The following is a 16,295-nucleotide window of genomic DNA, read 5'->3' as shown; positions in this document are numbered from 1 at the left end:
GTGTGTGTGTGTGTGTGTGTGTGTGTGTGTGTGTGTGTGTGTGTGTGTGTCCCCGTCCTTGCAGGCGGGCCCCTTTCGACAGCCGGCCGTTTTCCCTCCAAAAAACTTAGTATATACACCTTTTCTTTCTTTTTTTCGGCAGGCAGGCAGGTGTGTGTGTGTCCCCGTCCCTCCCGAGAGAGCGCTGCCCCTTGCCTCTGCCCGCAGGTGCCGACGGTCCGCTTTCGCTTGCAGCTCACTCGGCACGGCTGCTGCTGGTGGGAGGGGCCTAAGCTAAGGAGGCCGGCCGGCTGGCGCCCCCCGCGGCTGCGGTCGTTGTCGGGCCGTTGACAGGAGATCAAAGAGCAGGGCCCCCGCCCGGGACTGGCGGGCAGGCAGGCGAGCAAGCAGGCAGGCAAGAGAGGGGGAGAGCGGAGTCCGGGCGGCCGGCAGCCGCGTGCGGACCGGGCTCCAGAGGCGTCGGCCTGCGCCGCTGCGCGCCAGCCGGACGCCCGCGCGCCCGCCCAAGGCCGGCGTCGGGCATCGCTTCTCGGCCTTTTGGCTAAGATCAAGTGTAGTATCTGTTCTTATCAGTTTAATATCTGATACGTCCCCCATCGGGGGACCACATATTAAACGGATTTTTGGAACAGGGAGCTGGATCAGGAGCTTGCTCCGTCCTCTCCACGCATCGGCCCGGTATTGCAGCGCCTCCGGGAACGGTGCACTACCTTCTCTCAGCGGTGAAAAGACAGACGTAGCTAGCAAGCAAGCGAGGTGGACCGGAGCTCCTTCCTCTCCGGTCTCGTCTCTCGTCCATCTGTGTGTCTCTGTGTCTCTCTCTCTCCCCCTCCCCGTTCCCGTGCTCCCTCCGTGCACTTTCCCGCGCCTCGACTCTCTCGGCAAGCAGGCCGGCCCCCTTTTCGGCTCCCGTGCGTTTTCCCTCCAAAAAACTTAGTTTTTTCCTCCTTTTTCCAGGGAGGCAGGCGTGGCTTGTGTGTGTGTGTGTGTGTGTGTGTGTGTGTGTGTGTGTGTGTGTGTGTGTGTGTCCCCGTCCTTGCAGGCGGGCCCCTTTCGACAGCCGGCCGTTTTCCCTCCAAAAAACTTAGTATATACACCTTTTCTTTCTTTTTTTCGGCAGGCAGGCAGGTGTGTGTGTGTCCCCGTCCCTCCCGAGAGAGCGCTGCCCCTTGCCTCTGCCCGCAGGTGCCGACGGTCCGCTTTCGCTTGCAGCTCACTCGGCACGGCTGCTGCTGGTGGGAGGGGCCTAAGCTAAGGAGGCCGGCCGGCTGGCGCCCCCCGCGGCTGCGGTCGTTGTCGGGCCGTTGACAGGAGATCAAAGAGCAGGGCCCCCGCCCGGGACTGGCGGGCAGGCAGGCGAGCAAGCAGGCAGGCAAGAGAGGGGGAGAGCGGAGTCCGGGCGGCCGGCAGCCGCGTGCGGACCGGGCTCCAGAGGCGTCGGCCTGCGCCGCTGCGCGCCAGCCGGACGCCCGCGCGCCCGCCCAAGGCCGGCGTCGGGCATCGCTTCTCGGCCTTTTGGCCAAGGTCGGAGGTCGAGGGAGGGACGAGATCGGAGGACAACACTTTTCAACTGAGGACGCCGCTGGATTGTTTCGTTTTGGACCCCGGACTGTTTTCTTGGATTTGCGTTTGGATTTCGGACTTTTGGATTTGCGTTTCACTTGGGACTTTTGGTGCGTGGGCTGCTTGGCAGCCGAAAGGCTGCTTTTCGTCATGGCTGCGGATCCCGGGGAGGCGACGAAGGACGGGCTGAACCCCAGCGTACGATGGACCATCCGCTTTCATTGGAAGGCGGAGACGGAGCCTCCGGGACGTGAGCTTTTCGAAGACGAAGTGCTGTTTGGAATTCTGGGATGTAAGGCGAGCGATATTTTATGTCTGCAGGGGAACCGGGCACAGAAATTTATGGATGCCACCTTCAACAGTGCTAAACTGCACAAGGAGGCGGCGGAGAGATGTGCACGAGCGAAGGCGGACGGGAAACTGCGTGAGTATGAGTGCGGGGGCCTGCAAGGCGACAATAAAAGGTGGGTGGTCGTCCACATGTTCGAGCCTTTTTTGACTGACCAGGATGTGACGACCTTTTTGCGTCGGTACGTGGAGGTGCTTCAGGGCCCATATGTCATCAGTGACACCCGTACTGTCTGGACTGGGAAGCGCCGCTATCAGGTCGAGCTACGGCAGGATCTAAGGTCGCCGGACGGCTTCGCCCACCCACCGGGCAACTTTTTCATCGGGCCAGGTAGGGGGTATTTGTATTATTGGAACCAGCCGGATTTTTGCAGGAAGTGTCGTGGCTTTGGACATCGCGAGGGGTCGTGCACTGTCGGAGAGTGTGGGAAGTGCCACCGCACTGGCCACTCCACACGGGCATGCCCAGTAAAGGAGTGCTCCCTGTGTGGGAACACGGGGCATTTGTTCCGGCAGTGCAGCCAGAGGGGCAAGGACCTGGAGAAGGAGATCCGAGACTGGGTGCAGCGGCCAGAGGAGACCGACGGGGAGGAGGAAGACCGACCGGAGGGCGGCAAGGCCCACAGGAAAGGGGGTAAGCACCGGGAGGAAAGGCAGGAGGAGGATGGAGGGCAGGAAGGAGGACAAGGAGAACTCGCAGGAGAAGAAGAGGCACGACCGGGAACTTCACGGGAGGTGAGGAACCCTAGCTGGGCAGATGTGGTGAGGGGGACGCGCCCCCTAGTGGCGGCAGAAACATCTGCAGCGTCGGGGCCGGTGGGAGAGGAGGGGGGGGCACCAGCTCTTACCCCCCTAGGAAAGAAACTGCAGAAACGGTCCCGAGCTGGGAGGCGGCAGAAGGAGACCCAGGAGAAGAAGAAGAGGACGGATGAAGGAGGAGACGACGGAGAACACCGGGAGGAGGTGACAGGCCCGGAACAGATGGTGGAAGAGACGCCCCAGTCAGCCTCGAGTGACTCCGAGTCTGATGACACCGCGGACTCTCTGCCTCCCGGACAGGGGTCCGGTCCGGCAATCTGCCACACCTTCTCGGTGGCGCAGGCTGCGACAGACGAGGGCAGCCCGATAGTGGACTGCCAGGCCGGCATGCTTACCCCCGAACAGGGTTTTCAATGCAGCCCCCTGGGGGGGGTCGCCTTTATGGAGACCTCGGACAGTGACACCTCTGCGAGTACAGCAGGGGCGGCGAGCTCACCCGAGCCCGGCCAGGGAGAGGAGATGGAGAGTGACAGCCCCCCCTTAGAGCCACCATGACCCTCGTGGTGGCAACAGCCAATGTGAGGGGTTTGAGGCAAAAGGACAAGCGGACGGCGGTGTTTTCATACCTGTCTCAGAAGAATCTGGATCTGTGTTTCCTCCAAGAAGTACATCTCAAGGACCTCGACGACGTGAGGGCCCTCCAGAAGGCGTGGAGGAGGGGTCCTTCGTGGTGGAGCGTCGGAGGGGTGAACTCTGCCGGTGTGGGTATCCTGTGTGGCTCGCCAAGCTTCGCCGTCCAGATGGTCAGCTCAGTGATCCCCGGACGTCTGCTGGTGGTGGATGGCACCTGGAAGGGGACGAAGATCAGACTAATCGGTGTGTACGCCCCAGCAGACAGACGCCAGCAGGGCTCCTTTTTGAGAGATCTGGAGCCCTTGCTATACACCAACAGGGAGCTGATCATGGGCGGCGACTTCAATGTCGACTTAGGAGACTCGCACGGCGAGGGAGTTCACCTGCTGAGGTCCTTGATCACAGATTTCAGATTGCGAGACGGGTTTGATAACGTTGCACACCACACCTGGGACAACGGACGGGGGATTTTCAGACGCCTCGATTATATCCTCTCCACTGTAAAGTGGAAAGTCCTAAGCAGGCAGGTGACCCCCACCTGGTTTTCAGACCATCAGTTGCTGGCAGTCTCCTTTGGTGTCGAGGACCCCGGCTTCCAGGCCGGATACTGGAAGCTGAACAAGCAAGTCCTACTTGAGGCGAGATACCAAAGGAAGATGGAGGCAGTGCTTCGAGACCTTGAGAAGAGGAGAGCACTCTTCAGCTCCGCGGTGCACTGGTGGGAATCTTGTAAACTCATCATCGCAACGGTTACCAAAAGATACTGCTGGATCCGGCGAAGACTGGAGGAACGCCAGTGCACCCAACTCCAGCAGGAGCTTGAGGCACTGTATGGCCAGCTGAACCAGGGGGGCGCCTTCGATGGCGAACGAGTTGCGTACGTCAGAGGCCTGCTTAAGGACAAGTGGCTGCAGCGGGCACAGGACTTCCTTTTCAGGTTGCAGGGAATCTGGAGGGAAGGAGAAGAACGCTGCTCGGCCCAGTTCTTCAGCGCCGTGAGAAGACAGCAAGAGCGCAGTCTTTTCGACACCATCCGGCGCGAAGACGGGACTGCAGCCACGGATATACCCGGGATGTTGAGGTGCGCCACAGGATTCTACGAAGCCTTGTTTTCAGAGAAGGAGATCGACTCGAGCACTAAGGACAGGCTCTTGGAGGGTGTGGAGACGGCGGTAGAAGACCCATCCGCACTGGTCGGTCCAGTGTCGGGGGCAGAGGTCCGAACGGCAATGCTGGGTTTGAAGAAAGGCACTGTCCCTGGCGTTGACGGCCTGCCGACCGAGTTTTACCGCACCTTCTGGAGTCAGCTGGAGCCTTTCCTAGTGCAGGTTTTCAATGAGGTCCTGAACGGCGGTGGGTTGGGCCTCTCGATGAAGACCGGAGTCGTCTCCTTGATTTTCAAGAGTGGAGACAAGGCGGACCTGGGCAACTGGAGGCCGATCCAGCTCCTGTGCACGGATTATAAGATCTTGGCCAGGGTGCTGGGCGGCCGCCTGAGAACCGTAATGCCGGAGCTGGTCAAGGCTGACCAGACATGTGGCGTGGCAGGAAGAAAGATCAGCTGGACGCTGCAGCTGATCCGAGACGTCATCTCCTGGGTGGAGGACAGGGGCCTGCCGCTCATGCTGGTGAGCTTGGACCAGGCGAAGGCTTTTGACCGGGTCCATCATGGGATCCTGTGGGCGCTGTTGCGGAAGAAGGGTCTGCCTGACAGTTTTGTTAGGTGGATCAGGACTCTGTACGACGGCGCAATATCCCGGGTATGTATTAACGGCGCAGTGGGGAGGAGCATCCCCGTAAGGTGTGGTGTGCGACAGGGCTGTCCTCTCTCCCCCCTGTTGTACGTCATTTACATCGAGCTCCTGCTGGACCAGTTACGGACGGATCCCGGAGTGGAAGGAATCCGAGTGCCAGGTGGAGGAGGGCAGGAAGCCAAGATCGCCGCTTATGCGGACGACATCACGCTCTTCCTGGGCTCTGAAAGCGGCCTGGGGAGGGCGTTGGACATCGTGGAGGCCTTCTCTAGAGGCACTGGCGCCCGACTGAACCACGCCAAAAGCCTGGTTAAACTGTTCGGGACCTGGCCATGTGAACCACGGACGTTTGGAGGGCTGACGAGGACGACCGGCCCAGTGAAAGTCTTGGGGGTCCTCTTCCACAACGTGGACCCCGCGGGCTTGAACTGGGAGGCCAGGTTCCGAAGGATCAATCAACAGCTGGGCCTTTGGCAGAAGCGGTCTTTGACCTGGATAGGGAAGGCGCTGGTGCTGAAGGTAGAGATCCTGCCCCTGCTGCTCCACCTGGCAGTGGTATACCCCCTACCTGCAGGACGACGGAAGGAACTGGTGAGGACCATTTTTGGGTTTGTTTGGGGGCACTCATACGAGCGCATTAGAAGAACGGACATGTGTAGGCCCGTCGCGGACGGCGGCAGAGGGATTCCAGACTTCCCGGTGAAGTTGGACTGTGTGTTCGTCGCCGGCCTGTGCGTCATCCTGCACGAGAACCCGCCCCACCTGTGTAGTCGGTTTGTGAGCCTCTGGCTCTCGACGAGCATGCGACACCTGACCGTCTGGAGCAACACGACCCCGAAGGCGGAGCGGCTCCCACTGCACTACCGGCACGCAGTGCAGTGGCTGCGGGCACACCCGGAGGTCAAAGGAGGAACGACTGCGCTGAGCCACAGGCTCGTGTACAAGACCCTTTTGACGTCGGAAAGGCCAGCGATCCTGGGTGTGCCCAGGGAAATCTGGCAGCAGGCCCAACCAAAGGGCCTGGACAACAAGTTGAAGGACTTGAACTGGCTCTGCGTGTGGGGTCGGTTGGCGGTCAGGTCCGTCATGCATGCGCATGGACTATCACGGCAGAGTCAGTGCCCAAGACACGGCTGCACAGGTGAAGAGACCGTGAACCACGTGTTTTGGGAGTGCGGGTTCGTGCAGGGGGTGTGGAGGACCAGCAGACACCTATACGCACAGGTAGGTCTGGATTCCCCATTGTCACTGCGGATGGTGCTGCGAGGAGTGCCCGGTTCCCGTCCCTGGACCGCCAGCTTCTTACTGTGGCTCCTGATCAGTCTCACAAAGCTGTACGTGTGGGAAGCACGGACTGAGCTGGTCAGGAACGGCGTGGAGGTGACCATCGCAGGCATCCTGAGGAGAGTGAAAGCGGATGTGGTCCGAAGAATCCGATGGGATATAATGCGCTGGGGTTTCGCAGCCGCAAAGGAGCGCTGGAAGGACTTGATCACGTGGTGTTAAAGGTGGTGGGTAGATTAAACTTTTGAGCTCTGTTTTTGTACTGTTTTTCTAATAAATATAAAAAAAAAAAAAATCTGTTCTTATCAGTTTAATATCTGATACGTCCCCCATCGGGGGACCACATATTAAACGGATTTTTGGAACAGGGAGCTGGATCAGGAGCTTGCTCCGTCCTCTCCACGCATCGGCCCGGTATTGCAGCGCCTCCGGGAACGGTGCACTACCTTCTCTCAGCGGTGAAAAGACAGACGTAGCTAGCAAGCAAGCGAGGTGGACCGGAGCTCCTTCCTCTCCGGTCTCGTCTCTCGTCCATCTGTGTGTCTCTGTGTCTCTCTCTCTCCCCCTCCCCGTTCCCGTGCTCCCTCCGTGCACTTTCCCGCGCCTCGACTCTCTCGGCAAGCAGGCCGGCCCCCTTTTCGGCTCCCGTGCGTTTTCCCTCCAAAAAACTTAGTTTTTTCCTCCTTTTTCCAGGGAGGCAGGCGTGGCTTGTGTGTGTGTGTGTGTGTGTGTGTGTGTGTGTGTGTGTGTGTGTGTGTGTGTGTGTGTGTGTGTCCCCGTCCTTGCAGGCGGGCCCCTTTCGACAGCCGGCCGTTTTCCCTCCAAAAAACTTAGTATATACACCTTTTCTTTCTTTTTTTCGGCAGGCAGGCAGGTGTGTGTGTGTCCCCGTCCCTCCCGAGAGAGCGCTGCCCCTTGCCTCTGCCCGCAGGTGCCGACGGTCCGCTTTCGCTTGCAGCTCACTCGGCACGGCTGCTGCTGGTGGGAGGGGCCTAAGCTAAGGAGGCCGGCCGGCTGGCGCCCCCCGCGGCTGCGGTCGTTGTCGGGCCGTTGACAGGAGATCAAAGAGCAGGGCCCCCGCCCGGGACTGGCGGGCAGGCAGGCGAGCAAGCAGGCAGGCAAGAGAGGGGGAGAGCGGAGTCCGGGCGGCCGGCAGCCGCGTGCGGACCGGGCTCCAGAGGCGTCGGCCTGCGCCGCTGCGCGCCAGCCGGACGCCCGCGCGCCCGCCCAAGGCCGGCGTCGGGCATCGCTTCTCGGCCTTGTGGCTAAGATCAAGGTTTAAGCCGGCAAGCCCGCAATTCCGAGGTCTTAGTCCAGGGGGTCGGGAAGGCGAGGAGAGGCCGGATGGACTGGATGGACTGAAACGGGATCGTGGAGAGCGGAACCAGGAGGATCGGAGCAGTGACACGGAGGATTTGGAAGCGGTGGATCGACTGGACGGCGACGGCGTTTTGTTGGAGTTGGTCGGAATTGGTTGCGGAACATGGCTGGATTTGTTGGGCCGAGGAAGGAGCGGAGGAAGAATTCCCTCCGCTTTTCACTGAGGGGCCGGGATGGACTGGACCAATGGACAAGAGTTAAGTTTAAGACTTTGATTTTGAAACAGTTGCTGGATGTTAAAATGTCAGATGTGTTTTGTTTGCAAGACTTTTGTTCTAGAGGGATTTTTGATTTGACGATGACGACGGAAATGCTTTGTTTTGAACTGTGGGAAAAGGTGCAAGCCAGGAGGAAGGAGGCCCCCTTGAGCCTCTTCCAGGTGGACCCGATGTTTGCTGGGGAACTAAAACGCATGACGGTTCACGTGTCGGACCCCTTCATTGCGGAGGAAGACATCGTGAACCTTTTGGAGCAGTTTGTGTTTCTACAGGGAAAAGGGAAGAAGGAGCTTGATGAAGATGACAAGGTCTGGACTGGGAAAAGGATTTATTGGATGAGGCTGCGAGAAGGGAGAGAGGGGGTAATCCACCCCCCAGCGTCCTTTACAATTGGAACGGAGAAAGGGTACCTGGAGTATCCAGGCCAACCCCTTACATGCTGGAGGTGTATGGAGCCGGGACATTTTGCGTCACAATGTGGGACAGTGTGTTGCAGTCGATGTGGGTCAAGGGGTCATGAGACAAGGGCTTGTGTGCAGTGTTATGCGTGTGGGAAGATGGGGCATAGGGTTGTGAATTGTAAGGAGGGGAAACAGAAGGGTGGTTTGACAGAACAGAAGGGGATGGGGAGAACGGAAAGTGTGACAGGACCTGGTTTTTCGATTGCGTATAGTGTAGAGGACATAGGTGGTTTGACAGAGCAGAAGGGGATGGGGAGACATGAAAGTGTGATAGAACCTGTTTTTACGATTAGGCAGAGTGTAGAGGACATGACTGGACGCAGTGTGAATGGACCAGGTGATGTGTATGACATTGGAGTTTTTGTGCAGTGTGAGGACAGTGATTGTACTTGTACGGGGAGAGAGGAAAATGCAATGGAATCCCAAGTTGAGGAAATTCAACGGAAGGGGAGAGTGAAAAGAGTTAGAAAGAGAGTGGTGAATGTACGACTTAACGATACAGACGGAGACAGTGGGAGTGGTGTGAATGAATCTTCGAGTGTTAGTAGTGTGGATGAATCAGTTGAGGAGTATGTGACACGGGCAGGAATTTTGGGAAATAGACAGAGAAACGAGAGTGTTGAGAACGGACGGAGGAGTGTTAATGTGAGTAATAGTGGGCGGTGTGAAGACAGTGTAAGGAAGAAAGTTGAATGTGGTTGAGGCAGTATATAAGAGCAGAAGGAAATTTGCATAAGGGGCGGGATTAAGGAAATGAGGGCTGTTTGGGTTTGATGAAGCATATGATTGGGAGGTTACGAATTCTTGTGTATTGAGATGGGCGGGTTGAGGATCAGGTTTTTTGGGGTTTTTAAGTTTGAACGACAATGGGTTTGTTTAGAATAAGATGAAGACTTGGTTATGATAGTTTATGTATGATATGTTACCATGACTTGTTGTACGGGTTTGTTATTCTGGGTTGAGTTTGTTTTGCTTTATGTTTTATTAGATTTCAGTATGTCGTACTTATATATTTGGTTGAAACTTATGTGAATGTGAAAAAAAAACGAACTTTAATGAACTGATTTTCAATAAAATATAAAAAAATCTGTTCTTATCAGTTTAATATCTGATACGTCCCCCATCGGGGGACCACATATTAAACGGATTTTTGGAACAGGGAGCTGGATCAGGAGCTTGCTCCGTCCTCTCCACGCATCGGCCCGGTATTGCAGCGCCTCCGGGAACGGTGCACTACCTTCTCTCAGCGGTGAAAAGACAGACGTAGCTAGCAAGCAAGCGAGGTGGACCGGAGCTCCTTCCTCTCCGGTCTCGTCTCTCGTCCATCTGTGTGTCTCTGTGTCTCTCTCTCTCCCCCTCCCCGTTCCCGTGCTCCCTCCGTGCACTTTCCCGCGCCTCGACTCTCTCGGCAAGCAGGCCGGCCCCCTTTTCGGCTCCCGTGCGTTTTCCCTCCAAAAAACTTAGTTTTTTCCTCCTTTTTCCAGGGAGGCAGGCGTGGCTTGTGTGTGTGTGTGTGTGTGTGTGTGTGTGTGTGTGTGTGTGTGTGTGTGTGTGTGTGTCCCCGTCCTTGCAGGCGGGCCCCTTTCGACAGCCGGCCGTTTTCCCTCCAAAAAACTTAGTATATACACCTTTTCTTTCTTTTTTTCGGCAGGCAGGCAGGTGTGTGTGTGTCCCCGTCCCTCCCGAGAGAGCGCTGCCCCTTGCCTCTGCCCGCAGGTGCCGACGGTCCGCTTTCGCTTGCAGCTCACTCGGCACGGCTGCTGCTGGTGGGAGGGGCCTAAGCTAAGGAGGCCGGCCGGCTGGCGCCCCCCGCGGCTGCGGTCGTTGTCGGGCCGTTGACAGGAGATCAAAGAGCAGGGCCCCCGCCCGGGACTGGCGGGCAGGCAGGCGAGCAAGCAGGCAGGCAAGAGAGGGGGAGAGCGGAGTCCGGGCGGCCGGCAGCCGCGTGCGGACCGGGCTCCAGAGGCGTCGGCCTGCGCCGCTGCGCGCCAGCCGGACGCCCGCGCGCCCGCCCAAGGCCGGCGTCGGGCATCGCTTCTCGGCCTTTTGGCCTAAGATCCCGTGTGCGTGGCCTGACCGCGGCTCGGGTTCTGAAGCCAAAGGAGGGAAGAGACGGACGGCGCAGCTTTTTTAAGCGACGGCGATTTTTTTCCGTGGCGGAAGGGACTCCGGCCACTTTGAGAATGGAGAAGATTTCCAGCAGGACCGCAAGACCAAGGCACACTGTACGTTTCGTGTTGCGAGAGGAGGCTTCGGACAAGGATTTTGCCAAGAGAGACGCTTTCGAGGACGTCGTCCTTTTCAAGCACCTGGCCTTGCAGCCTGAAGACATCTATTGCCTGCAGAACTTTCCAGGTAAAAGGATTTTTGATTTGTCACTATTTTCTGCGGTACAGTGCACGAAAATATGGTCCACATTGGCTGCTCGCAGACAGGAGGAACCTTTTGTTCATTTTTATCTCGAACCTTTGTTTGCTCGCGAGTCGAGACCCATATGGGTCCATATGAATAATCCTTTCACCCCGGAAGCAGACATCGTCAACTTTCTTAAAAGATTTGTTGACGTGCAAGATACAGGGACAAAAGTAATGGACAGGAAGAGAGTCTGGAACGGCAAAAGAAGGTTTCTTGTGCGTTTCAGAGCAGACCCCAGCGCAGAGGATGGGCTTTTGCACCCCCCTGCACACTTTTCAATTGGAGCTTACACAGGTTACCTGAACTATCCAGACCAGCCTTTCGCATGCAGACGGTGTAACCAGAGAGGCCACTACGCTGCCGACTGTGAAGCGGAGGTCTGCCGAAGATGCGACACCGTGGGACACAGCACCTTGATGTGCAGAGCCGAGCCAAAGTGCAATCTGTGCGGGGCTTCTGGACACATCTACAAGGTATGCCCGATAAAAGCACGGAGTTTCGCAGCAGTGACGGGTGGCTCGTTGGCAGTGCGTGCAACCGCAGCTCCTCTTACGGAAGACAGGGCAGCTGCGCCAGCAGAGAGATCGACACCGGTGTCACTGGTCCCGGACGCTGCTGAGGAGGAGATGGAACCTGAGGGGGTGGAACAAGGGCATAAAGAAACGGATCACGGGCAGACGACAACAGCACTTACCTCAGCAGATGATCGCCACGGCCAGGAAGAAGCGGAGATCCCGGTGAGCGCAGAGGGGGTCCCGGTGAGTGCAGAGGAGGAAGATGGGGTCTCGCTCGCCTCGCTTGAGCAACTGAGAGAGTTGGCGGAGGGCTCAAGCGTGCCCCCTGCGGAGAAAGAAATGTCAGATTGGGGAGAGATAGTGGATACTGCGGAGGCCATGGACACTGCCCTGGCCAAGAAGGGTGGGAAAAGGAAGGCGGAACACTATGCGCCCTTCCTGGTGAAAAAACCGGGCATGGACCCTCTGGACTACCTCGAGTCGATGGCCACAGATTCGTTGGCCCAGACTGAATCCACGCCATTAGGAACGGAGGGTGAGGTAAGTGGTGTGGGAGTCCCCCCCCTCACGGCGGAACCAGGAATGTCTTCGAGCTGTGTCATTCCAGAGACTGAGCTGACCCCGACCCCGGCAGGAGCCCCTGAGGAATGCATGCAGCCACGTGTCGCCCTGCAGAGAAAAGAACAGGACGTCTTTATTTTCGCAGAGGTACCCTTGAAATTCAAGGTATTTTGTAAATGGGACGAAAAGGCCAGCAAACTGATCTGGCCTTCGACCTTTAACGAGCAGCAGCTATCCCCGGCAGGGATCGTGGTGCGGTGTGGGCACTTTGGTGAGGAGATCACAACTCTGGAGGTAAGAGGCTGTAACCAGATGGACGCAGTCGCTAAGAAGATAGCGCTAAACAACCTGGTTAAGGAATGGTTTGCGGGCGACGGAGATCTGAAAGAGAGGTACGAGAGGGAGGTGGAAAGACGCCCAGGCAACGTGGTGGTGAATCTGGATTTTCCGGTGATGTTCATGGAGCGCTGCGCCTGGAAGAACGGAAACGTGCAGTACCCACCCCAGCCATCAGGCTTCCGGCGTTCGCTGAAGTCGCGGACTGGGAGGCAGACTGGAGTGACAATGAGCAGTACACGGACAGGAGATAAAATTAACACCTTATTCTTACAGGGGAAAGACGAGGAGCCAGTGCGTCGCGCATACATGGAACTGATGCAGTCGGTGTGCCGGCACTATGACTCTCCGTAACGGCCCCCAATGTTGAAAATACTAACTCTGAACATTCGGGGTTTAAGGAATTTGGTAAAGAGGACGGCCTTTTTTTCTTTCCTGAAAACCATAGTTTTCGATATCTGTCTGGTACAGGAAGTCCATCTAAGAGATGAAAGGGACGTCATACAGTTCACTCGTGAGTGGGACAGAGGGGACTCTAGATGGAATATCGGAGGCGTCCACTCCTCGGGAGTCGGCATTTTATTTGGTAATCATGATTTTATAGTGGAGAAGTGTGTGAATGTAGTGCCTGGAAGAGTTTTTTATCTGGATATCTGTTTGGGTGAGAGTTGCTTTCGGTGCGTGTGCGTGTACGCCCCGGCAATGATGGCTTTGCGGGCGGATTTTTTTAAAGAACTTTATCCTGTTTGCCTTACCAACAAACGGATCATCATGGGAGGTGATTTTAACGTGGACCTCCGAGATAAGAAGGACCCAGGAGCAAAGCAGCTCAATCTTCTACTAACACAGTTTGGGCTCTACGACTGCGCCTACCGGATCCAAAGGGAGAAAGCAGAGGCCACGTGGAGGAACGCCCAAGGTACTGTAAAGCGCCTCGATTACGTCTTCGCCTCACTGGACGTACCTGTTGAGATGGTGGTGGTGCAGCCGGTAGGTTTCTCTGATCATGCTCTCGTAGAGGCCCATTTTCCACACCTAAAGAGCCAGTTTGGGTGTGGGGTGTGGAAATTAAATACGGAGAGCCTAAAAGAGGACGAGTACATCAGGGCAATGAGGTTCAAACTGCAAACCTGGTGGAAGGAGAGGAATCTGAGCACCCCCCTGATTGATTGGTGGGAACATCTAAAGAAGAGAATTAGAACAGAGTCCAGAGCTTATTGCCGAGCAAGACTCAAACGCGAGCGACAGAAAGGCAGGGAGTTACAGGAAAGGTTAAACACCTTGTTCTCCCAGTGTAATAAGGATATGTCTGTGTGCCTTGATGAGATTTCAGCAGCTAAAGCTGAACTGCGCGCCTACCACGAGCAAAAGGCGAAGAGCTACCTGTTCAGAGCCCACGCGCAGTTCATACAAACCCACGAAACATGTTCCAGTTTTTTCTTCCGACAGATACGCCAGAGGCAGAAGCGCAGCGTGATGGCTGGCATTCAGACCCCGGAAGGGAAAATAGCAACTAGCAGTGAGGAGATGCTGGAAACTGTGAGGCGTTTTTACCAATGTCTTTTCTCCCTAAAGACAGTGGACGAGGCCATGGGGGCAAGGCTGCTGAGCAATATTACAGCACAGATTCCTGTCGAAGCCCAAGATCAGCTTGAGGCGCCTATAAGCTTACAGGAACTTGGCGACGCCTTGCTCGGCATGAAGACTGGCAAGGTACCAGGTAAAGACGGGCTACCAGCTGAATTTTATCGGACGTTCTGGGACATCTTAGGCCCAATTGTACTACAGGTGGCGGAGGAAATCTTTCGCAGGAGGACCATGTGTGAGTCCATGAGGGAGGGGATCCTTACACTGCTGTATAAAAAAGGGCCTGCAACGGACCTTAGAAACTGGAGGCCGCTGCAAATGTTGTGTGTGGACTATAAGCTGATTGCCAAAGTGCTGGTAAATCGCTTGAAGGGGGTCCTGGCCCATGTGATCGGTTGGGACCAAACCTGCGGGGTTCGAGGTCGTCGTGCCAGCTGGACCCTCCAGCTAGTGCGGGATGTGATTGCGTGGTCCGAAAACAGGAACGTCCCGTTGCTGATCGCCAGCCTGGACCTCGAAAAAGCATTTGACAATGTCTCACACACTTTTGTCTGGCAGGTAATGGAGAAGATGGGGTTCGGCCCCGTCATGCTGGGCTGGCTAAAAATACTGTACTCACAGGTTGGCAGCAGAGTACTGGTGAACGGGCACCTGGGAGGGCTGGTCCACCAAGAGTCCGGGGTGCGTCAGGGCTGCCCCCTGTCCCCGTTACTTTTTGCACTGTACATGGAGCCTTATGCGCGGGCAGTCCAGAAGGAGCCATCCATCGACGGGATCCTGGTACCTGGGAGTGGAGGGAACAGAGTTAAGGTGGCATTATACGCTGACGATGTGACCTTATTCCTCAGCTCTTACCTCAGTTTGCAGGCAGCCTTGGACGTCTTCGAGAACTTCTCCCTCGCGTCAGGTGCTCGGCTAAACAAGGGGAAAAGCCAGATTAAGCTCTTCGGGCCTTGGAAAGAACAACTCGGACCGGCACATGGACTAGGCATCTGTCAAGGCCCCCTTAAGATCCTGGGGGTGCTGTTCACGGCTCAGGATGCTGCCCGGTGCAATTGGTCCCAGAGGCTTGAGAAGGCGCGGCTGCAGCTGACGCACTGGAAGAACAAGCAGCTGTCCTTTGTGGGTAAAGTCCTGATCCTGAAAGTGGTGTACTTGCCCGTGCTGGTTTACCTGGCGTCCGTGTATCCCATGCCTGCGCGCTTTAACAGATACCTGGTAAGGGAGGTTTTCAAGTTCATGTGGGGGGGGAGATACGAGTACGTGCGCAGAGTCGACATGTATCGGCCGGTGGAAGAAGGCGGACGGGGGGTTCCTAACTTCCCCGCAAAACTCAACTGCATATATGTGTCTGGCCTGTGTATTGCTCTGCATTCCCCAGTCTCACACCCCTTTCAGTATTTTGTCAGGTTCTGGTTAGCAAGCCACGTGCGTGGCCTGGCCCAGTGGTCCAACAGTCTGCCCCATGGGAACGACCTCCCGTGGCACTACCGGCATGCGACACACTGGTTGAAGCAGCACCCTGAGCTAAGAGACCACCAGATCCTGCTCAACCACAGACGGCTCTACTCTGCAGTAACCCAAGCTGAGGAGGCCAGCCTCGTAGGAGGCGTCCCCAACGATGTCTGGCGGAGAGTCCAGCCCAGGGGGCTACAGCACCACCTGATGGACTTGAACTGGCTGTCTGCTTGGGGTCGTCTGGCAGTCCGTGAGGTCTTGTTCAAACACAAGCTGACGAAGCAGCAGGAGTGTCCAAGAGCCGGGTGTCACGCCGTGGAATCCATCAGCCACGTGTTCTGGGACTGTAATTTCGCTCAGCGAACTTGGAACAAATGTGAACCTTTGTTTGCTAGTCTGTCATCCACGTTCCGTGTACTTCCTGGGGTTATTTTGCGTGGGTTGAAGGTGGGAAGCAGGACAAACACCATGGGTTTTGTGTTATGGTTGCTTGTTAGTTTAATTAAGTTTGAGTTGTGGAATTCTCGGAATTTGTTAGTTAAAAGGGGAACTGTTTGTACAGTAGATGGGTTATACAGACGGCTTTTGTGGAACTTAAGAGGGTTGGTAGAAGGGGACATAAAGAGATGGGGTTTTCACGCCGCAAAGGAGAAATGGAAATCCATAGTGGATATTTGGGACTGGAAATAGTTTTTGAGCCTCTAGTTTCCTTGTAAATTTGTAAATAGACTGTTTGGGAGATTTGGTGGGCGGGTGGTTAATTTGCATAAAGGGCGGGATCATGTAAATAGGGTTTGGGCTGTAAATTGTGGTTTTGTGTATTTCCAAGTATGTCGCTCATTTTCTGTACGAATACCTGTTTTGAATTTGATTTTGGGGTTGCTTTTGAGTGGGAAGAATAGTAAAAGGGCGGTTTGTGTTTGTATAAGGGTGGGATTAAGATACCTTTTTGATTTAGCTGTGTAATTGTTTTATTTTCGTCTTGTGTTTGTGAATTGATGTATTTGAAGTTTTGGTGTTTTC

At 56.1% G+C, this 16,295-nt stretch overlaps 3 non-coding genes and 1 pseudogene across 3 annotated transcripts in view; all 4 read left to right on the top strand.

The window, feature by feature from the left end:
- Positions 1–521: 521 nt before the first annotated feature.
- On the top strand, positions 522–712 carry LOC148806377 (U2 spliceosomal RNA). The gene has a single exon (XR_016089336.1). It is a non-coding gene; the product is annotated as a U2 spliceosomal RNA (small nuclear RNA).
- A 5,890-nt stretch (positions 713–6,602) lies between these two features.
- LOC148806376 (U2 spliceosomal RNA) lies at positions 6,603–6,789 on the top strand. Its single transcript, XR_016089566.1, has one exon. It is a non-coding gene; the product is annotated as a U2 spliceosomal RNA (small nuclear RNA).
- A 2,670-nt stretch (positions 6,790–9,459) lies between these two features.
- Positions 9,460–9,639, top strand: LOC148806375 (U2 spliceosomal RNA; annotated as a pseudogene).
- Positions 9,640–16,290: 6,651 nt separating this feature from the next.
- Positions 16,291–16,295, top strand: part of LOC148806374 (U2 spliceosomal RNA) — a 196-nt gene continuing 191 nt past the window's right edge. Inside the window, exon 1 of the small nuclear RNA XR_016089583.1 lies at positions 16,291–16,295. This exon is cut by the window's right edge and continues 191 nt beyond it. This is a non-coding gene — a small nuclear RNA (U2 spliceosomal RNA).

The sequence above is a fragment of the Atractosteus spatula genome, unplaced genomic scaffold, assembly GCF_055471065.1.
Source record: "Atractosteus spatula isolate fAtrSpa1 unplaced genomic scaffold, fAtrSpa1.hap1 Scaffold_5, whole genome shotgun sequence".
In the NCBI taxonomy this organism is placed as follows: Eukaryota; Metazoa; Chordata; class Actinopteri; order Semionotiformes; family Lepisosteidae; genus Atractosteus; species Atractosteus spatula.
Note: the sequence above shows the minus strand (reverse complement) of the source record. Positions and strands in the feature narration are given on the sequence as shown.